This window comes from Triticum aestivum, chromosome 5D (genome assembly GCF_018294505.1).
Source record: "Triticum aestivum cultivar Chinese Spring chromosome 5D, IWGSC CS RefSeq v2.1, whole genome shotgun sequence".
Lineage (NCBI taxonomy): Eukaryota > Viridiplantae > Streptophyta > Magnoliopsida > Poales > Poaceae > Triticum > Triticum aestivum.
The window spans coordinates 385,257,356-385,273,085 of NC_057808.1; the positions used below are offsets into that span (position 1 = coordinate 385,257,356).

Below are 15,730 nucleotides of genomic sequence, written 5' to 3' on the forward strand. Positions count from 1 at the left end.
CATGGTTGTGTACAGTTTTGTGGCATTCTTCATGCACAAATAGCGAGATAGTCTACTAGTTGATACAATTTCAATCTTGAAGAGCATTTGCAATGTGTCAGCATTCTTTAAAGTCTGTAACAGCCGGATGAGATCCTATATACCATAGTAGTTATAAAGTTCTCATAAATTTCAATCTTGAAGAACTTTAATGGCACACATGATAAAATGGGAACAGCCGGATGAGATCCTATATACCATAGTAGTTACAAAGTTCTCAATTCTAGGCCTCGTGGTGCCCATTGGAAGGTCAAGTTATGTGAATAGCATTCCTTCCTTTTTACAAGCAAACTTTTGGGAACAAGGGAGGACTTATATGTAGTTGACCCTTAGACCAAATGGAGGAAAAATTGAGATTGTTCAATTGTACAAGATCAGCAGAAATAATGATCATCTACATATTGGACAACTGTATATCTGAGTCCAAATGATTGCTCAATGGGCAAGCTTAGATTTCCATTGTGCCTTGACAATTTCAGAATTCAGCAACTAAGATTGCATATGATTTTCTTCTCATGAGCTCCATTTAAGATGACAAAGTTGGAGGCACTATGCAAGATGCATTGGGTTCATTTGATACAATTCTGTTCAAATTCAAGAGTTTGAGCATAAAGAGAATTGCACTATAGTCCACCATGCCAAATGCCTTTTAATCAATATTGAAAAATGAAAACTTCATTTTCAGATTTATGAAAGATGTGAAGGTACTCAAAAGTTCATGCAAGACTCGACAGTTGTGCTGTTGACAAAATTCTTCTTCAAAATAAATACAATTACCAAACTTGTGGATTTTTAAATAGAATGCAATGTGGAGAATATATAACTGTGCCATAGAAAACTCAGATGCATGTCTAATGGTCATAATAGCTAGCTAATCTCAAATCCACGGAAACTGTACTGTGTTAAATATATTGATAAAACAATACACACACTCTGAGATAAATTGAACGAGTAATTTGTAAAAAAAAAAGATGTGCTCTTGGCTAGCTCCCACGTATATGAGAAAGGGAAGAAAACGGCATGGCCATCAACACCAAAAGTCTTCATTTCAAAAATATCAAGTATGTGTTTTGCATGTCTTCATCCTGTCACAACAATGAAAAGGGAAAAAAAAACACGAATCATGAACTTGTGTGAGAAAGAAGACCGACCTTTGAGGCTGAGGGCGAGCGACCACTTGGTAGGTGCTGCACCGGGGGAGTTTTTTTTTTCTCTTTTGCGAGAAAACTTCTGATCTATTCATCTTCAATCATGACAGTGCAACGAACACTAGAAATAATAAAAATTATATCAAGATCCGTAGACAACCTAGCGATGACTACAAGCACTGAAGCGAGCCGAAGGCGCCTCATCGTCATCGCCTCTCCCTCGCCGGAGCTGGGCAAAACTTGTTATAATAGACAGTCGGGAAGTCGTCGTGCTAAAGCCCCATAGGACCAGCGCAACGGAACATCAACCGCCGCCGATGAAGAGTAGCGTAGATCGGAAGGATCCAACCTGAAGACACATGAACGTAGATGAACTACGACCAGATCCGAGCAAATCCACGAAGGGCAGATCCGCTGGAGACACACCTCCACACACCCACTGACGATGCTAGACACACCACCGAAACGGGGGCGGGACGGGGAGAACCTTGTTCCATCTTTAGGGAGCCGCCGCCATCTCGTCTTTCTGAGCAGGACACACACCCTAACAAAACTTGAAGGATCATCTGAAAACAGAGCCCTCCCGCCGACAAGGGCCGGGATCCATCGTGCCGCCATGGCCCTAAGGCCACCGGAGACGAGCCGAATCGGCAGCGGCGACGGCGGGAGGCAAAGGAACCTTAGGCTTTTCTTAGGGAGGAGGGCGGCTGCATACAAGTTACTTGCACTGGGGGAGTTGCGACCTACAAGTGAAGGCCTCCAGACTTAGGGCTAAGGTCCATAGGCTTACGATGCTTGCGGTCTCTTTGAGGAGCCATGGGAGCAAGGACTCGGATGTTAAATATATCAAGTGCAAATTTCCTAAAACAATCATGCCATTTGACAAGAACATGTCTTTTGTGATTCATCTTTCGGAGTTCTGCACTTTGTCCCCCAATGATGTGTTGAGCGAGTTCATTTTCACGGGAATCTTAAGCAAGACCACGTAGAATGCCCTTGCTTGTGCTCGTTCAAATCCATTGTGCTTGCTTCAAAGAAAACAAAAATGTAAAAAATGCACTATGCCATTTGACCAAACACTTGCCATATGTGTTGTCCGCCATGGATGGTGTTGGCAGGGGTGGAGGTCGGATCCGGAGGGATGTGGCGGCGATGTCAGGCTTGCTGGCAGGGTAGAGCCGTGGAGGTCCATAGAGGTTTGACAGCATCCGCCGAGGGCGGGGGGAGGGGGGGCGATGGCGCTCGAGTCCGGAAACGGGGACAAAGTGAAGGGTGAGGGGCGGATTGTCAAAAAATGCCGACTCCAGTTGGTTTTTTTGGGTGGATCCGGAGTGCCAGAGGCCGTCGTAGAGGACGTTTAGACTCTCTTAGACAACCCCTCGGTTTGGGGCCGGTGTAGGGGATTTCATACGTCCAGACATGTCCGACCCAAAATAGAAATCCATGTTAGAGGCCTAAAAGTGTCTGTGTCGTCCATCCAGACTTATAAGGGCGTGATAGGCGTTGGAGATGCCCTCAGTTTTATCAACCCTGGAGTGGAAATAGTAGAATTACAGTTAGATGTAGTGTTTGGGGGAGGCAGAAGAGAAAATTTGCCTAATTAATACTTAGCAGTATATTTTAAGACCAATACAAAGTGACACTTGGGACTTTGTAGTACTTGATAGAGATAGTCAACGGTTGTCATATTATACTTGATTGGAATCATGCGGCAAGACCAAATGGAAGAAAAATGTAAAAACTAGTTTGATTATTGTGCGAAATCAAGCACTGCTGGGTTAGGCAGCAAGAGAGACGAAAACAATGAAGGGGATGTTTCAAATTTTGATTTAGCTTTTAGTTTGGGGGTAAATTTGAGTTTAACTATTTTTTAGGGGCATTTGGATTTAACTATATGTTCGCCTTTTTTAGGTGCTGCTATCTGTTTACCTAAAGGGTACACACTGGCTTCACTTCCAACTGCTCTTGTGACGATCTGAGAGGCAAAAAAGCTTTGCCCCTCCCTCCGCAGGTGAGGTTGTGGCTCCCCGCCGCCTCCGTCTGCCACTCCAGCGACGGGAGGGGGAAGGGACCTCGGCTTTTCGAATCTGGCGTGTAGTGAAGGCGTTGTTTCAGTGGAGAGGACGATGCCGCGTCGAAATAAATTGTTGTTGTTCTTTCCCCAACTTGGCGATTCTCCAATCGGTGACGCTGGGGAGTAGTCGGCTCAGTCGTCCCGTCGGTCTACGGTTCCGGCGAACTGAGGTTCTGGTGGTTGGCGCTTGACATTCTCGATGGCAACGAGGTCGACCTCTGCAGATGAATTTGATGGCTTGAAGTTGGCTGAGCGGATGCATGTTGGAGGCATCGCTCTTCTTCCTCAACTACATCGGGTGAAGACGGCGGTGCCAGGATCAGGTGGACAGGGGGAAGATCCTCGACCGATGTGCCACAACAACTCGATCTTGTCGCTTGCGACGGATTGTTTAACCGGCTAAAGAAACAGCATAGTCTGTCATGGTGCTCCTCCTGATCTGGCTTTGAAGGATGATCCGCTCTGCCTCCAGCGGTGCTACGGCGACGGTGGTGATGGACGGGTGGCAGTCCGGCAAGGTACAAGGGGATCTGATGTTTAGAATGTGTGTTTTTCTTTTACAGGTTCCTTTGTGCGTAACTTCTTGACATGAGTTTCTCTGGATGTCTTGTATAGTTTCCATGTCCTTGTACCTTGTAATCTTCATGTTTAATGGAATGTGGTTACTTCAATAATAATAAAAAGGGTACATGCTGTGACTGACATAAGAGGCCCACATGGGCCAACGGAGGCGCACGTCCGACGCCCCACGGCCCGCAAGCCCGGAACAGAGGGCTGTAAATAGCCACCCGGACGGCGACTCGGTGAGACTCTTCCCCACGAAAGCTCTCCCTCACACGCTTGTCCTGCGCCGCGCGCCCGCGCCCTCTCCGCCCCCGCCGAGGATGGAGGCTGCCGCAGCCGGATTCGCAACCGGCGCGCGGGCGGCAGCCGCGGCGCGTCCCTTCGGCCTCGACCTCCAGGCGGCGGCCGGAGGCGTGCGACGACCCCGCCGGGCCATCCCCATGCCCGCAGCGGGCCCCCACGGCGGCCACCTCCCCTTCGCCACGGCGCCGTCGACCCTCTACGCGGCGTACGGAGGTGAGAACCGATCATGAAACTCCGTAGAGACCTTGCAATGTACCTTGCTTGGGAGATGCTTAGACAACTCCGTGGGCTTACTTGCAGCGGAGCCTCGTCGGCCGCCACGGCTGGAGTTCGGCCGCGTCGTGACGGAGTTTGATTCGGCTCTGACGATCGATTCGCACCTGGTGCGGGTACCCGTGACCCGTCCCTCCTCCATGGCCCCGGCGGGACCATGCTACGAGCACCTTGGCTGCGGCCGCCCGGTGTCCCTGCTCCCGCTCCGAACTCGGGTCGATCCTCTCGTTCCAATCATACACGCCGCCGTAAGATGCTTTGTAATCATCTACATGTGTCCCTTGTGAACGATCTCGTGCAGGAGCTCGTCGCACTCACTCTTCCCGCCGTTCAGCAGCGGCCGTGGGACTCGGAGGTGAACCCCGCTGGCTGATGGCGGCGGCTGCGGTGGGACGACGCGGCCGATCCAGTGGCTTTGCCAACCCCTATGCTGGCGTGCCTCCCCAAGGCCGGCGCGTGTATGCTCAGGGGGAGAGCAATGGTGCTCCGTCGGAATCTGACAGGAATGGGCACAAGGAACCAAGAACAGTGGATGAGTTGATGGAAGCATACCCAAGATGCACCTCCTTCTTCAAGTTGGTCACCGTAGTGCTGTGTCTCGGGCTGTGCTTCTTGTCCGCAAAGGGTGATCCAAGGGCAGCCTTGATGGTCACGACATCGAAGGATGCAGCCGAGGTCTACAAGTTCCTTTGTGACGTCCTACTTATCTTGAAGAAGCTGTTCTTTCCATGATCTAGATCGAAGAGGTAATCTGATGTTCATTTCTTCAGACGTGCTTCAGCTTGCTGTGTTCGAACAATGCGTGGTGTTACACTGTTACTGCTATGTCGCCTGCTGAACTGAGTTGAATTAGTACTTCAAATTAGTTGCCAAATGTGTGTGTTACTGTTATTTCGCCTACTGAACTGAACTGAATTAGTTGCCAAATGTGTGTGTTACTGTTATTTCGCCTACTGAACTGAATTGAATTAGTTGCCAAATGTGTGTGTATTATGTTGCTCATCACCGCAACCTAATGGTAGTGTTACTGAAAAATACGAGAAATCGACCTGTACATTTTGTTTACTCCAAATTATCTCTGATAGTGGAAGTGAAACGTTGGCACTAGTAGTAGTACATAAAGCAGCTGCTTGCTTAACTTCTAGTGTTGATATGTTGTGTCTGATCGTACTGACTTGTTAGTTTACTGATGTTCCTTCTTGGGATGAACTAAAGGCATATGCACATAAACTTCTGGAACTTGGTGTTCAACCATTATACATGATAATTAGAAAGTAGATTGCTAGCCAGATATGTCTGTTGTTCCTTCTATCTGCATATTATTAGTTGAATTTGGTCAGCTGTAATTATTTGGCGTATATATGAATGTGGTAGCCACAATACACCATACCCTCCATTCACAAATATAAGATGTTATAACTTTTCTATGAATCGGATGTATATAAACATGTTTTGGTGTGTTTGTTACTAGTTTCGGTCCGCATGTGGTCCCTATCATATCCAAAACATCTTATATTTATGAACGGATGGAGTACTATTTGGCGATCAGATCCTATTTGCACGCTTCTTTCTCCCTCTGGCTCTGTTTGTAGGGTATATTTTGTTTTGCTGAAACAAAGCCTGACTCAGGAATCACCTTATATTAGTTTGCAGGTTTTATGTGAACCAGTAATGCTGTCAATTAATTAATACTTAAATAAAATTGTTCGTCATTGTGTTTCCTCATATGACTTAAATATTCAGACGGATGGAGCAGTATGTAACCATATGACAATGAAATGGAATTGTGTGCATAGATTCCTACTGAAGTGTGATGAATACATGTTAAAGCATAGCATATGGTGGTGATTTCATATAATAGTATAAGTCACATGTTAAAGCTTTGTTTCACAAATCTATTTTGCGGTGGGTATAGTATAAATAAGCTCTGCTTCCTCATATATAAACTGTGATGAATGATTAAACAACGTCGTTATTGTGTCAACTGCAGGTGATGGGTGACAGTGTGATTTCCTTGGAACCTGAAGAAAGGCGCTACAAGGGTCAGATACAGATATCAGATAGAGCATAGAAGATACCTCAAGTGGCCGGCCAAATCCGATAACATAGGAGCAATGCCAAGCCAACGCCATCGACTGGTACGTATGCCAAGCTGCTTGATACTTACTCCCTCCGTTCCTAAATACTTGTCTTTCTAGACATTTCAAATGAATATCACATATGGATGTATGTAGACATATTTTAGAGTATAGATTCACTCATTTTACTCCGTATGTAGTCACTTGTTGAAATGCCTAGAAAGACAAATATTTAGGAACGGAGGGAGTAGATGGTAGCAAAGCGATCTGATTGGCATCGTTAGGCACAGGCACAGCGAGCACTTAGAGACACCAAATACAGCCGATCAGATGATCAGAATCAGATCACAATGTCGGCTAGCTTGTGCAGACTGCAAACTCCAGTACCTCGGCAAAGAACGCTGCGACCGTGCCATCAACGAATTGGCATGCGATGCATTACCGTGCAAGATGAAGCAAGCACCGGCGCGGTTACGCCTCCATGGCGCGACGCATCGAGAAGGCGTCGATCGTGGCGGCGCGAGGCGTCGGAAGCAGCACGCCGTCTGCGCGGGCGCAGCCGCAGCGACATGTAGCGGCACAGCAGCTGGGCGCGACTGCGGGTTGCGCCTGACACAGCGTCAACAACGCGGACTGCAGCGGCAGCGCGGTGGCGGCATGACTGACGCGGCCTGTCCAGAAAGCAAGGAGGCCACGCGAGAGGAGTTGCCTCTCCAAGTTTCCATCGGCGCTGAGCGCAGCGATGTATGAAAAAGACGACGAAAAAGAACAACCATCACCGCACGTCCACCGGCCGTCCACAAGAAGAGACTACAAGCAGGACCAAGAAGCTCCATCGATGTTCTCCATTGATGAGAAACTTGGCTAAACTATCAGCTTCAGTATTAGCAGCTTGGCCTTCAAAGGTGAACTTGGAGTTGAACATTACTACCCGCTGCTTAACCTCGTTGATAATGGCACCATATATAGCTCCCATGTGTACCTCTATCAATGTCGATCACTATTTGCTTCGAATCTGAGGCGATGATGAAGTTTCTTATTGGAAACCGCTCCTCCTCTGCCGCTTGGGTGGGGTGACGAAAGGCCGGAGAGGGCCACCATGGTCCTAATGAGCTGGGCCAATGCTCAAGAACTTGCCGTAATAAATCAAAAAAGGAAAATGGGAAAAAAGAAAAGATGAAGTGGCACACTGATTTGGGCAATGTAATGTTAATGATGCTTGCAATGAGGACTCGTATGCTTGGTACTATGATAGCAGGGGGCAGTTTTCAGTCAAGTCAGCCTATAAGGTGTACATAAAAGGAAGAGACATGAACCTGCCAGGAGCGTCAAACACCCCCGCAACTACTTGGGAATGGAAGGATATTTGGTCAATACCTTGCCAGCCTAAGATTCAGCAGTTTATGTGGCGTTTTGCACATAACAGTCTACCTTTAAGGATGAATATGAAGGGAAGGGGCATTGAGTGTGACACCCTATGTGTTTGTTGCCGGCGGCTAGACGACACTAGTAGAAAAAGGGTCATCTGTCCCGGTTGGTAAGGGCCTTTTGTCCCGGTTGTTGAACCGGGACTAAAGGGTCGTTACTAATGCCCTAGCCCTTTAGTCCCGGTTCTTACACGAATCGGGACAGATGGGCCTTCATGTGGCCGCTGCGGCCAGCCCAGGCAGGAGGGCCTTTGGTCCCGGCTGATGACACCATCCGGGACCAAAAGGCATCCACGCGTCAGCATTTCAGTGGCTGGGATTTTTTTTTTTGAAAGAGAGGAGGGTTTAGGGGGTAATTTAGGGTGTGTAAGCTAGCTAACAGAGAGAACTGTCCTCTCTTATTTCCGTGCTTGATTTACAAACGCTACTGCTATGCCTAAACATGGCTTAGATTAAAGTGAAGGCAACATGTGGTGCATGTCGTAAGTACCAATCCATGTTCATTTCACCCACTGATATATAATAACTCTTCATGCGCGCATCATGCATCATCATAATAACAAGTCCTACTAATCATCATCATACAACTTCTACTCGTTATTAATAACAAGTCATACGATCATCATCCTCATAGTCATCGAACCAACCCTACTTAATTGTTCTTAGCACATGATCATCAGTATTAGGTAGGACCTAAATACCCTTTTTAAGGTAAAATAACATAAAACAATATAGACCCCGACTCTCCATTATGGAGAATGGAGATCATTCTGTCTCCAATTTTTGCGCTTCGCTTCCTTTTGCTTCCAAGAACCTCCTTGCGACTGTCCATATATTTTTTCCATTCTTTGATTTTCATGTCTCCACTTCTTTTAGAAATCCGGTATGGACAGTTGAGATTCGTAGGATGACCTGGTTGTATGTTCAAAACATCAAGCCTACCATTCTGATACATCAAATGAGGCACACAATCCTCTGGGATTATCTGTTGAAAAACATAGTAATAACTTCATAGTTAGCAATGATGTACTAGTTTTAGAAGTATGCAAAAGATGCACGGATGTCGTAATAGTAAGAAATCTTACCAGGGTATCTCCATAGTAGTTACCGTAGTTCAACACGTGCACTAGTGGCACGTATTGACCATAATGTGAAGGAGTTTTACAATAGATATTGTAATTCTCAAGATCAGTACAAAATCCGACCAGATGAGTTTTCTCCTTATAAGTTAACTCAGAGCCATCGGCGTAGTAGGTTCTGTCTACCATGTTCCGCACATTGTTTGAACAATCAAAATAAGCTGCCAATGAAAATAAGCTGTCAACTATTTTGAAATGAACAATATAAATTAGCTAATAACTATGTTTGAGAAACTCACATAGCGGTAGAATTGGAGGCGTATCAACAAGGACCCAAATGTCCATATTGTCTTGCTCGATGTCAGGATCACCAAGATCCATGGTGACAAGCATACCCTCATCAACCATACATCTTGCAAAATGCTTCCCAATTTTTGCAACCAAAATGGGTTACGCTCTCAGAATTATACAGATTTACTTCAAAATCTATATCATGATGGGTCCTTAGGTGAATTTTCTTTGTTTCCATACTTTCATGGTCTTCAAAACCCATCCTCTCCAAGACGTAGCGTCTTGCATGGCATGGGATAAGCTAGCCGAATTGTAAAAGATGAAAAGTACACATTGAAATAGTTGAAGTCGTGCTTAATTACGAAAAAATAACACTTGTCGTCGTTGCGTACCGTTTCAACATCGAAGGTCTCCTCCAGCTTAATACTGAAGCGCCGATCTTCATCCAGGTGAGGCCTGTCGTACTGACCTCGGTCGTCGTGGCACCAGTCGCACTCCCCCGGGAGACTTTTGTTGTCCGAGTACGGCATTTCCTATGTTCATAATTCAAATATTAAACGTCTACAATTAAATATATGTACTAAAAAAGTAAGTTAGATCATTATTATTCATCACGGGTTGACTATCGGTTTGTCGAGTCTTTTCTTGAAAACTCTCAGCTCATGTGGTGTATACATTCGACCGTTGGTGATGGTCGCTCCTTCATTTGTCCCCGAGTGCATTACACCAAAATGTCTAGCACACGAGAACAAAGGAGAAGCGACCCCCACGACAACAGTCGGGATTCTTCGTCCTCTCATATATATATGGTGGAACTCTCCCTCACTGATTCCTCTCTGACATTTGCGACCGTCGGTGATGGTAGCTCCTCCTTTCGTTCTCGAGTGCATTACACCAAATTGTCTAGCACACGGGAACGAAGGAGAAGCTACCCCCACGACAACAGTCGGGATTCTTCGTCCTCTCATATATGGTGGAGACTCGACAGACTTAAAGTCAACCCAAAATATCGTTTAATTATCTTTCTAAAAGAGGATTTGGCTGGTCTCACCTCGATGTCGTAGGGGGCGGTGACGGGGACGACAACGGGGATGATGGAGGGGTCGGGGGCTCCTAGATTTCTGCGGAAACAAAAACCCTATAAGCTATCAACTAATCATATGCATACGCCTTGCATAGTGCTCTCCAATTTTAGCATTCAAAGTAGGAGTAGTTTTCCAATTTTGAGCATTCAATAAGAAAAATCAAATCACAAAATAAAGTAGTATTCAAATTAGGATACATTCAATTATAAGCAAAACTACATCATCTCCATGCGTCCGTACATCGTCGAATATTATCACTAATACACCTCGAATACTATCATACATATAGCATCGCTAGTACAGCTAGAACCGTAGCGCCCGACGGGTATCGGCGCGGGCGGTGGACACCCAAAGGGACGGAACCATCACAGGATCATAGCTCCAGTGAGATCCCAGAAGAACCTGCCAGGTATTGTCGAACCTGCCCTCCAACGCAACCATGTAGCGACGGACGTGCTGGTCCTCCTCGCTGACACGGTGACGTACCACCTCCGCAGTGTCCGGAAGCCTCGGCACCTTCACTGGCCCACGCAACCGCCACCAAACAAGGATCGGGTCAACGACGGGCTGGCTCCTCACCAACCTACGCCCACCGGAAGGTAGCACCTCCCAAAACCAGCCCGGCGGAGCCCAGTCCCGGACATGGCCCCTCTGATCAAGCCGGCCTCCTCCGCCGAGTCGACGACGAGGATGCGGGATAGGCATCGTCGACGTCGATGCAGGAATAAGTGCTTTAACTAAAAAACAAACTAGTTCTATTAATTTCCTTGCTAAAAATAAACTACTTCTATAGTAAAATAAACTAGTTTTGTTAAATCAACTAGTTCAACTACTAATTAAGCACTTACTATAAATAAAATAAAGTAGTACTTACTAAAAATAAACTACTTCTATATATAGTAAAATAAAGTAGTTTTATTAAATCAACTAGTTCAACTACTAAGCACTTACTATAAATAAAATAAAGTAGTACTTACTAAAAATAAACTACTTCTATAGTAAAATAAAGTAGTTTTATTAAATCAACTAGTTCAACTACTAAGCACTTATTATAAATAAAATAAAGTAGTACTTACTAAAAATAAACTTGTTTAACTAGTTCTATTATTTATCGACCCCCCCTCATGTCGAAGTTATCGGGGAGGGGGTATATCGACAACGACATACCCGATAAAAAATAAGAAGAGGAAGAAGAAGAAAAAAAAGAGGAGAAGAAGAAAAAAAGGAGAACAAGAAGGAATAGAGGAGAAGAAGAAAAACTAGATTTTAATCTATTTTTTTTCTTCTCCTCTATTCCTTCTCCTTCTCCTCTTTTTTTCTTCTTCTTCGTCCTCTTCTTATTTTTCTTCTTCTTCATTCTTCCTCTTTTCTTCCTCTTTTCTTCTTTCCTTAATTTCTTTCCTCGACGACCCTAACCCTAAACAGTACAACTAACTACAACGACTTCGCTTGCATACATATGAACAAATATGATCGATCATCTATGAACAATATAAAAACATCATATGATATATGAACAAAAAAATCACATCTATGAACAAAAAAAATCATCTAATCATATATTTTTTACGGCGGCGGCGGCGGCGGGGGGCAGGGCAGGGGCGCGGGGGCCGGGGCTCACTGGGGGCGGCGTCGGCGACGGCGTCGGGCAGGGGCGGCGCGGACCGGGGCGGCGCGGCGACGGCGTCGGTGCGCAGGGGCGGCGCGCGGCGACGGCGTTGGGGCAGGGGGCGACGGCGTCGGGGCAGGGGCGATGCGGACCGGGGCGGTGACGACGCGGGGCAGCGCGGACCAGGGCGGTGACGACGCGGGGCGGCGCGGCGACGGCGTCAGGGCAGGGGCGGCGGGCGGCGATGGCGTTGGGGCAGGGGGCGGCGAGCGGCGACGGCGTCGGGGCAGTGGGAAGAAGAACTGAACCGAAAATTTCACAAGTGTGGCTTATATAGACAGACCATTGGTCCCGGTTCGTGGCACCAATCGGGACCAAAGCTCACCTTTAGTCCCGGTTAATGCCACCAGCCGGGACCAAAGGTCATTTTTCAGCAGCCCAAAGGGCGGGAAGCAGAGGCCTTTGGTCCCGGTTGGTGCCACGAACCGGTACCAATGTATGCCTTTAGTACCGGTTGGTGGCACCAACCGGGACTAAAGGCCTTGTGCTGCCCGCATCGCGGCACGAAAGTTTAGTCCCCCCTCACTAGCTGAGGGAGCTCGAGAGTGGTTTATAAGCCCCACTCCCGCTGCCCTCTCGAGCTCCTCTCAAATGCAGGCTTTCGGGCCTAAACACACTGTATCTGCCTATGGGCCTATTGGGCCTTCTACGGGCCTGAATCCTGGCCCATGGGTGGGTTTCTAGTCGTATTCAGGCCGTGGTGGCCCAGTAGGTGTCGTTTTATTTTATTTTTCCCAGTTTATTTCTTTTCTTTTTTTCTTTATTTATTTTATTTTGTTTCTACTTACAACAAAATACTTATTTATTTTATTTTATTTTGTTTCTAATTACTTATTTATTTTATTTTATGATAATTCTTTTTGCTATTAAAGTTTCTAACAAAAAAAGTTCTTTATGAAAATAATTTTTGCTTTTAATGATTTTGAACAGAATTTTTTTTATAATTTTAGTTGCATCAATTTTATATAATTTTAGTTTGAGTCATACTAGAGGTTGCTTATAATGTTTTGAACAGAAAATACGTTGATAATTTTATTTTCATAAATTTTATTTATGTTATTAAAGTTTATTTTATTTTGTTTCTACTTATATATTTTATTAAAGTTTATTTTATTCTGTTTCTAATTACTTATTTATTTTTTATGATATTTGTTATTTTCCATGCATTTACTGATTATTTTGAGCTATAAGACCCTGAAATTGAAAAGCACTAGAAATGAACTCTGAAAAGGTTAAAAGTTGGCATGGTATCATCATTTCACCCACATAGCATGTGCAAGAAAGTAGAGAGGGTTACTGCAAAAACTGGATGCACTTCGTGTACAAAACGGACAATCTTTTTCAAAGTATCAGGATTTCATACGGAAACTCGTCTGTTACAAAGGGATTTCATTTTTTAAAACTTATTTGAACTCCTGACTTTTTGTGTGTTCAAAATGCACCATTCAAAGCCACGTCATCAATTTTCAATCCTTTCTGACTTCATTTGTTATTTTTCATGCATTTACTAATTATTTTGAGCTATAAGACCCTAAAATTGAAAAAGCATTTCAAATGAACTCTGAAAAGGTTGAAAGTTGGCATGGTATCATCATTTCATCAACATAGCATGTGCAAGAAAGTTGAGAGGGTTACGGCAAAAACTGGATGCACTTCGTGTACAAAACGGATAATCTGTTTCAAAGTATCAAGATTTCATATAGAAACTCGTCTGTTACAAAGGGATTTCATTTTTTTAAACTTATTTGAACTCCTTGTTGGGGAATGTAGTAATTTCAAAAATTCCCTACGCACACGCAAGATCATGGTGATGCATAGCAACGAGAGGGGAGAGTGTTGTCCACGTATCCTCGTAGACCGAAAGTGGAAGCGTTAACACAACGCGGTTGATGTAGTCGTACGTCTTCACGATCCGACCGATCAAGTACCGAACGCACGGCACCTCCGAGTTCAGCACACGTTCAGCTCGATGACGTCCGTCGAACTCCGATCCAGCCGAGTGTTGAGGGAGAGTTTCGTCAGCACGACGGCGTGGTGACGATGATGATGTTCTACCGACGCAGGGCTTCGCCTAAGCACCGCTACGATATTATCGAGGTGTAATATGGTAAAGGGGGGCACCGCACACGGCTAAGAGATCAATAGATCAATTGTTGTGTCTATGGGGTGCCCCCCTGCCCCCGTATATAAAGGAGCAAGGGGGGAGGCGGCCGGCCTAGGAGGAGGGCGCGCCAAGGGGGGAGTCCTACTCCCACCGGGAGTAGGACTCTTCCTTTCCTTGTTGGAGTAGGAGAAGGGAAGGGAGAAGGAGAAGGAAGGAAGGGGGCGCCCCCCTCCCTAGTCCAATTCGGACTAGTCCATGGGGAGGGGTGCGGCCACCCTTTGGGGCCTTTCTCTCCTTTCCCGTATGGCTCATTAAGGCCCAATACGAATTCCCGTAACTCTCCGGTACTACGAAAAATACCCGAATCACTCGGAACCTTTCCGATGTCCGAATATAGTCGTCCAATATATCGATCTTTACGTCTTGACCATTTCGAGACTCCTCGTCATGTCCCCGATCTCATCCGGGACTCCGAACTCCTTCGGTACATCAAAACTCATAAACTCATAATAAAACTGTCATCGTAACGTTAAGCGTGCGGACCCTACGGGTTCGAGAACTATGTAGACATGACCGAGACACGTCTCCGGTCAATAACCAATAGCGGGACCTGGATGCCCATATTGGCTCCCACATATTCTACGAAGATCTTTATCGGTCAAACCGCATAACAACATACGTTGTTCCCTTTGCCATCGGTATGTTACTTGCCCGAGATTCGATCGTCGGTGTCTTAATACCTAGTTCAATCTCGTTACCGGCAAGTCTCTTTACTCGTTCCGTAATACATCATCTCGCAACAAACTCATTAGTTGCAATGCTTGCAAGGCTTAAGTGATGTGCATTACCGAGAGGGCCCAGAGATACCTCTCCGACAATCGGAGTGACAAATCCTAATCTCAAAATACGCCAACCCAACAAGTACCTTCGGAGACACCTGTAGAGCACCTTTATAATCACCCAGTTACGTTGTGACGTTTGGTAGCACACGAAGTGTTCCTCCGGTAAACGGGAGTTGCATAATCTCATAGTCATAGGAACATGTATAAGTCATGAAGAAAGCAATAGCAACATACTAAACGATCGAGTGCTAAGCTAACGGAATGGGTCAAGTCAATCACATCATTCTCCTAATGATGTGATCCCGTTAATCAAATGACAACTCATGTCTATGGCTAGGAAACATAACCATCTTTGATCAACGAGCTAGTCAAGTAGAGGCATACTAGTGACACTCTGTTTGGCTATGTATTCACACATGTATCATGTTTCCGGTTAATACAATTCTAGCATGAATAATAAACATTTATCATGATATAAGGAAATAAATAATAACTTTATTATTGCCTCTAGGGCATATTTCCTTCAGTCTCCCACTTGCACTAGAGTCAATAATCTAGATTACACAGTAATGATTCTTACACCCATGGAGCCTTGGTGTTGATCATGTTTTGCTCGTGGAAGAGGCTTAGTCAACGGGTCTGCAACATTCAGATCCGTATATATCTTGCAAATTTCTATGTCTCCCACCTGGACTAAATCTCGGATGGAATTGAAGCGTCTCTTGATGTGCTTGGTTCTCTTGTGAAATCTGGA

At 45.5% G+C, this 15,730-nt stretch overlaps 1 long non-coding RNA gene across 1 annotated transcript; it reads left to right on the forward strand.

The window, feature by feature from the left end:
- The first annotated feature begins 4,104 nt into the window (after positions 1-4,104).
- LOC123125042 (uncharacterized) lies at positions 4,105-8,066 on the forward strand. Its single transcript, XR_006461274.1, has 3 exons — positions 4,105-5,147; positions 6,392-6,539; positions 6,850-8,066. It is a non-coding gene; the product is annotated as an uncharacterized lncRNA (long non-coding RNA).
- Positions 8,067-15,730: the final 7,664 nt, after the last annotated feature.